The sequence below is a fragment of the Trachypithecus francoisi genome, unplaced genomic scaffold (assembly GCF_009764315.1).
Source record: "Trachypithecus francoisi isolate TF-2019V2 unplaced genomic scaffold, Tfra_2.0 Lachesis_group9, whole genome shotgun sequence".
Classification (NCBI taxonomy): Eukaryota; Metazoa; Chordata; class Mammalia; order Primates; family Cercopithecidae; genus Trachypithecus; species Trachypithecus francoisi.
In genome coordinates, this window is record NW_022681474.1 from 68510369 (window position 1) to 68517333 (window position 6965).

Here is a 6965-nt window from a genome sequence, read left to right on the forward strand (position 1 = left end):
ATACAATGAAGTGTTATTGGATTATAACCCAAAGAATAAAATAAATATCAGGGAGTCCAAACAGATATAAATAAATGAATAAATTAATAAATGGGAGAGAAGAGACAATACTCCCTTGCAGAACAGTTTCAAATAATTTATGTAGATATTTGCCCTCAAGGAGGTGGAAAATGACTCCCACCTCTTTTAGTTTGGATTTTTAAATGGTGACTTTCTTTCATGGAATACAGTATGGGAAGAGGAAAAAAGGAATGACTCTAAAGTGGTGAAACCTGACAAGCACTACCTCAGGTCAACATCAACAGTAATGTCATGTTGGAAATATACGCTTTTTATATAATTTGATGAGAATGGCATTTTAGCTCTGTGGCCTTCTTCAAAAGATCACATAACGCCAGTCTCATCAAGGGAAACATTAGATAAACCTCAATAGAGAAACTTAATAAATGTCAAACAAGTCAACTAAGATAAAATCCGAAACTTCTACCAAACGTCTTTCCCAAAAAAATACCTGTTAGTTGACTCCAATCACATCTCCATTACTCTTCTTGTAAAGTGTGAATCAAGCCCAAACATGTAGCATTTATTGACCAACATAAAAAAAAAAAAAAAAAACTCTGGACTTTGGAAATGGTCTTTTAAAGATATTTCTATGCCTTGGAGCCATTTGTGACTCAGTGAGAATAAGTTATGTTTATGGGTAAAAGAATGAGTGAGAATAGTAGTGCATATAAAAAACAAAAGAAATAGCAGATGAAGAAAGTTGAAAATGGGAACCCAGCAAAAAAATAAATACTAAATCAGGGCAAGTAGATAAAAATGTGCACAAGTACAAAAATGGATAACCTGCTATGATATGGTATTTTTAGTTCCAATTGTCTTAATTTTGCGAGTGTGTGTGTGCATGTGTGGAGGGTGCGGGTTGCTGCTGCTGTTTCACATATAATAATGACAAAAGATGTGCCTCTAATGTTTTCAATTACTTGAGGACTAATTTTAAAGACTGCAGTTGGATGCTATTGTAAGTGATCTGTGTTACGTATTTCTTTAGTACCCATTATAAACTAAATGCCATTTGAAGACTTAAAGGTGAAAGTTCCTGAATTCACGTATTTTCTTGGTCTTCTGAAGCACCAGAATTTTTTAAGAACAGAAAAGTAAACATTCATTTGCACCTCTTGAACCCTGCACTTGAATACAGGTAAGTTCAGTTAATGGTATCTCAGCCTGCTGCATGTTATGTGCAAGTCATATGACATAACTTAAGGTGTGTGTGTTTGAAATATACCAATATAAGAGAGCTTTTGAAAGTTTGTTGACAGCCTGCTTAAAATCATTTCCAAGAGAGAAACGTTTCTCAAAAAATATTCTAAGTAAGTAGAAGTAAAGGGACGCTTATTCAAAGGCAGGAAGCTGTGTAAAATGCTCTGTCCTCTATCCATCTCTTGTAACCCACAAAGCACCTTAGTTTAGAAAAGGCTGCAATGAAGACACTAGCTTTCCTTTTTAATTTTTACTGCAGTCGTTTCATGAACTTATTTGGCATGTTTTACAATTTTTTTGTAAATAATAATATCTAGAGGAACTATGTTCCACCGTTTACAACTTTGGAAAGCATTACTTTTATTATGCAGTAGAAAAAATATAAGAAATAAGCTGAAGCCAGTGTTCTAGGGCCAGCGATGCATTTGCCAAATCGTGCAAACTTGGGCAAATCCTTGAAGGCTTCTGTGTTGTTTCTTCATCACACATTACCTTAGATATAGGATTTTATTTAGGAATACCTTTTGTTCAGAGTTGCATTGTGCAATGTAATCTCATAATGGAGAAAACTCCCATTTACTCTTCACGTTATCGGCCACAATGTTTATGGATCTTATGCACCAGTACTACTTATTAATTAATTTATCTATTTTAATAGCGGGACCAGCATGGACACCCAACTTATATTTTAGGAATATGGAATTCACAACAATATCCAAAACCTATTATATCACTGTCAGTTTATTAATGAAAATATATCAACATCAAATTTTTTGAAAAAGAGTAAACTTAAGAATAAGGAACACAGATTATATTAAATAAATATATTCACTGTAATTATATTATTACGTTGCAAACAACCCAACTTCAAAAAGACCAATGCGAGGCCAAGGGATGGAACTTTAAGAAGTGTTGCTTCTCCAAATATAGGTATTTCTAAATTCTCATAAAATTCTTGATTATAATATTCTATATTTGAAATATTTCTAGTATTTATTAATAGCACTTTATGTTTCTATTTACAAGTGAAATAAGGAACATAGTAATTCTAACCTTTTAGTTTAATTTAGTTCTATTTAGCCAAGGATTAAGAGGCTGTACACATTAAATCCTTCATGTCTGTCTTATTAGAATTATGTGTTGGTTACAACAGCTTAAACATTTGAGATATTATAGCATTAACTATAAGCCCAGAATGGTTTTCCTTCCTTCTCTCTCTCGCTCTTGGTTGCTGACTTTTAGTTAGGTGCATGGACCATGGCTGCCAAATTTACTCATAACCTTGGTCACATGACTAAGTCTGGAAAAACGATATTTGAGTAAAGTCAGGCATGTGATTTGTAGGTCACCTCTTTAAAAATGAAGCCTCTTAGCCAGGCATAGAGGTGTGCACTTGTAGTCCCAGCTATTCAGGGGGCTGACACAGAAAAATTGCTTGCACCCAGGAGTTTGGAGACGCAGTAAACTACGATTATGCTGCAGCATTCTGGCCTGGGTGACAGAGCAAGACCCTGTCTCAATAAATAAGTAAGTAAGTAAGTAAGTAAATAAATAAATAAATAAATAAATAAAATGAAGCCTTTTGCCTTAGGCTTCCTCTTTTCTTCTTCCCACTGGCAGACTGGATATAGCAGTGGCTAGCTTCAACCATTGAGACAAGGACAACTCTGAAATGGCACAGTAAGAAAATCAAAGAAGTACAGGTCTTTGAATGGCCTTATAGAGCAGAGCTGTTCTGTTTTGTGCCACTCAGCTCTGTCTCATGAGAGAGAACTGCATTTAGGATTTATTTAAGCCACTATATTTTGGAGTATGCTTACTACAGCATCTTAACTTTAACAAATATAGGTATTTAAATAGCAAATAGTTTCAGTCATTGTAAACAAAATGAAAGAAAAATGGAAGATAGAAAAAAATCACTACTATTTAAAAGTTCAATTTATTAGGTTAATACATTTTTTTCAGCTTAATTTGTGAATTTACTGAAAATAGATGCATTTTGTGATTAGGAATTTAAAAATTTGATTGGAATTTGATTAGCAATCTTGTTTAGGAATGTAAAAATGTATGAATTAGCTAATCCAAAACAGTATTTAAGGCCAGAATAAGCAGATACGGCAGTTAAAATATCCATTTCAGCCAGGCTCAGTGGCTCATGCCTGTAATCCCAGCACTTTGGGAGGCCGAGACGGGCAGATCACGAGGTCAGGAGATCGAGACCATCCTGGCTAACACGGTGAAACCCTGTCTCTATTAAAAAAATACAAAAAACTAGCCGGGCGAGGTGGTGGGCGCCTGTGGTCCCAGCTACTCGGGAGGCTGAGGCAGGAGAATGGCGTGAACCCGGGAGGTGGAGCTTGCAGTGAGCTGAGATCCCGCCACTGCACTCCAGCCTGGGCAACAGAGCAAGACTCTGTCTCAAAAAAAAAAAAAAAAAAAAAAAATATATATATATATATATATCCATTTCAGGTAGCTGTTTTATTAACAAAGGTGCATGTTAAAATTATAATTACGGAATAATATTAGTTATTCTTAATAGGAGCCAAATAATATATTTTTATACAAACTCCCTCCTACATGAAAATAGATTTTTAGATTGTGTCTTTTGTGAAACTAATTTATTTAATGTAAATAAATTGATGTATTTACTATTATGTGCCACCAATATTCATACTCCAAATATTGTTACACTTGGATTTGTGACCAGATCATTGTTCACACATAAACTGGGGTTTTGCTTCTAAAGATGCATTGTGGTTGTGCAAGTCTATGAGAAGTTATTCATGGACAGACATTTAACAATCTGCTTAAGCAAAGTACTAAATGTGAGATTTCCGGGTAACCCATCCTGGGTGGGGAAAACATAAATGATAATTTCACTAACTTTAAACAAAGATTCTTTGTGGGCAATATTACACCAGTTTTTTTTTTCCCCCCCAACTAATAAATGCAACAATTAAGAAGTGTACATGGAAATACATAAGCATATAAATATGACATTATTTCTGGTTGAATGTAACAGGAGAGTTTGACTTCCAATACCCTACCTAGGATAGCTATGTAATTTATTGGGCCTATTTCGGGACAGTGATAGCAGAATATTAAACAAAACATTGGACTCTTCTAAGCATGGGACTCTGTATAAGTACACAGGTCATATATCCATGAAGCTAGCCCTGAATTTCTCTATATTCACATATAAATAGTGGAATTCATTGTTCAGAAGAATAGCTTTCTATTGCAGCCACAAAGAGAATTCTGACTTTCTTCCCACTTGTCAATCACGGTGTGCCCTTAAGGCCAAGAGGGTCTGAAGGGACCAAGCCTTGGGCTAGATCTAGAGAGAAGGCAGATGTTTTCCCTATGTTTCCACAAAGAAAATGGTTCTACTTTATGGGCTAAACAGTGTGGGCTAAAGGGAGAGAAGTATTTCTCCTCTCTATTTACAAATTTTTGTCCACTTAACACAATGGGTTTGGTAGTAAATTTGTTTCTTTCCTGGGCAGGGGAAATTCCTGGTCAGTCCCAGGAGTGCTAAAGTTAGAGGGTTGGGGGCTGGAGTTAGGGCATGGTATTAATTTTGTTCTCCCATCTCCAAATTCTCAGTCGATTGGGTAATTTAGAAAAAAAAAAGGAATCCAAATATCAGTTTCTGTGTATACTACTAGTAGAAGTCTATTGAAGGACTTGGTTTAAACTGAAGGTCAAAGTTAGGTTTTATACTGTCCACATCCGACTCCACCCCTACCCCACCAAATTCACCTCTGGACATGAATGTGGGAAAATTTGGGTCTCCATAGCAGACACTTTCCAAACCAGCCATATAAAAGAACTTGTCTTGTCTCATTCTATGTTCTAAAACTATGTTCTAAAACAAGAGATTTGTGATACTAACAAAGAAAACTGTGGAAGCAGTTATAGCTGACTTAAATAATGTTGCTGTTATTGAGACAAGCCTATCAAAATGAATGGAAGAATGAAATCATCTTTCCATTAAAAAGGCTAAAGTTCCAATTTGATAGGATAGTAGGAATCTGAGGAGAATAAAAACATGACTACTAAATTCTTTCTATGTCACATAGCTCCAGCATCTTGGCAGGCATCTGAGTACAATGGAGAAAGAAGCCTTTACTTTCCTTTCTTTTCCTTTCCTTCAACTCTGCCGTGGTAGCACAAAAATAGCAGCTATAGATAATGTGTAAACAAATAAACGTTATTTCAAGAAATGGGGACATTAGCGGAGCAAGATGACTGTATAGGAACAGCTCCAGTCTCCAGCTCCCAGCGCGAGTGACACAGAAGACAGGTGATTTCTGCATTTTCAACTGAGGTACTGGGTTCATCTCACTAGGGAGTGCCGGACAATCAGTGCTGGTCAGCTGCTGCAGCCCGACCAGCCAGAGCTGAAGTAGGGCGAGGCATCCCCTCACCAGGGAAGTGCAAGGGGGAAGGGAATCCCTTTTCCTAGCCAGGGGAACTGAGACACACAACACCTGGAAAATCGGGTAACTTCCACCCCAATACTGCACTTTACCAAGGGCCTTAGCAAACAGGCACACCAGGATATTATATCCTATACCTAGCCGGGAGGGTCCCACGCCCACGGAGTCTCCCTCATTGCTAGCACAGCAGTCTGCAATCTAATGGCAAGGCAACAGCAAGGCTGGAGAAGGGGCGCCCGCCATTGCTGAGGCTTAAGTAGGTAAACAAAGCCAATGGGAAGCTCGAACTGGGTGGAGCTCACAGCAGCTCAAGGCTGCCTGCCTGTCTCTGTAGACTCCACCTCTGGGGACAGGACACAGCTAAACAACAACAACAACAACAATAAAAGCAGCAGAAACCTATGGAGATGCAAATGACTCTGTCTGACAGCTTTGAAGAGAGCAATGGATCTCTCAACACAGAGGTTGAGATCTGAGAAGGGACAGACTGCCTGCTCAAGTGGGTCCCTGACCCCTGAGTAGCCTAACTGGGAGACATCCCCCACTAGGGGCAGACCGACACCCCACACCTCACAAGGTGGAGTACACCCCTGAGAGGAAGCTTCCAAAGCAAGAATCAGACAGGTACACTCACTGTTCAGCAGTATTCTATATTCTACAGCCTCTGCTGCTGATACCCAGGCAAACAGGGTCTGGAGTGGACCTCAGGCAATCTCCAACAGACCTACAGCTGAGGGTCCTGACTGTTAGAATGAAAACTAACAAACAGGAAGGACACCTACACCAAAACCCCATCAGTACGTCACCATTATCAAAGACCAGAGGCAGATAAAACCACAAAGATGGGGAAAAAGCAGGGCAGAAAAGATGGAAATTCAAGAAATAAGAGCGCATCTCCCCCTCCAAAGGAACGCAGCTCATCGCCAGCAATGGATCAAAGCTGGACAGAGAATGACTTTGATGAGATGAGAGAAGAAGGCTTCAGTTCATCAAACTTTTCAGAGCTAAAGGAAGAATTACGTAACCAGCGCAAAGAAACTAAAAATCTTGAAAAAAGAGGGGAAGAATTGATAACTAGAATAATTAATGCAGAGAAGGCCATAAATGAACTAACAGAGATGAAAACCATGACACAAGAAATACATGACAAATGCACAAGCTTCAGTAACCGACTCGATCAACTGGAAGAAAGAGTATCAGCGATTGAGGATCAAATGAATGAAATGAAGCGAGAAGAGAAATCTAAAGAATAAACAA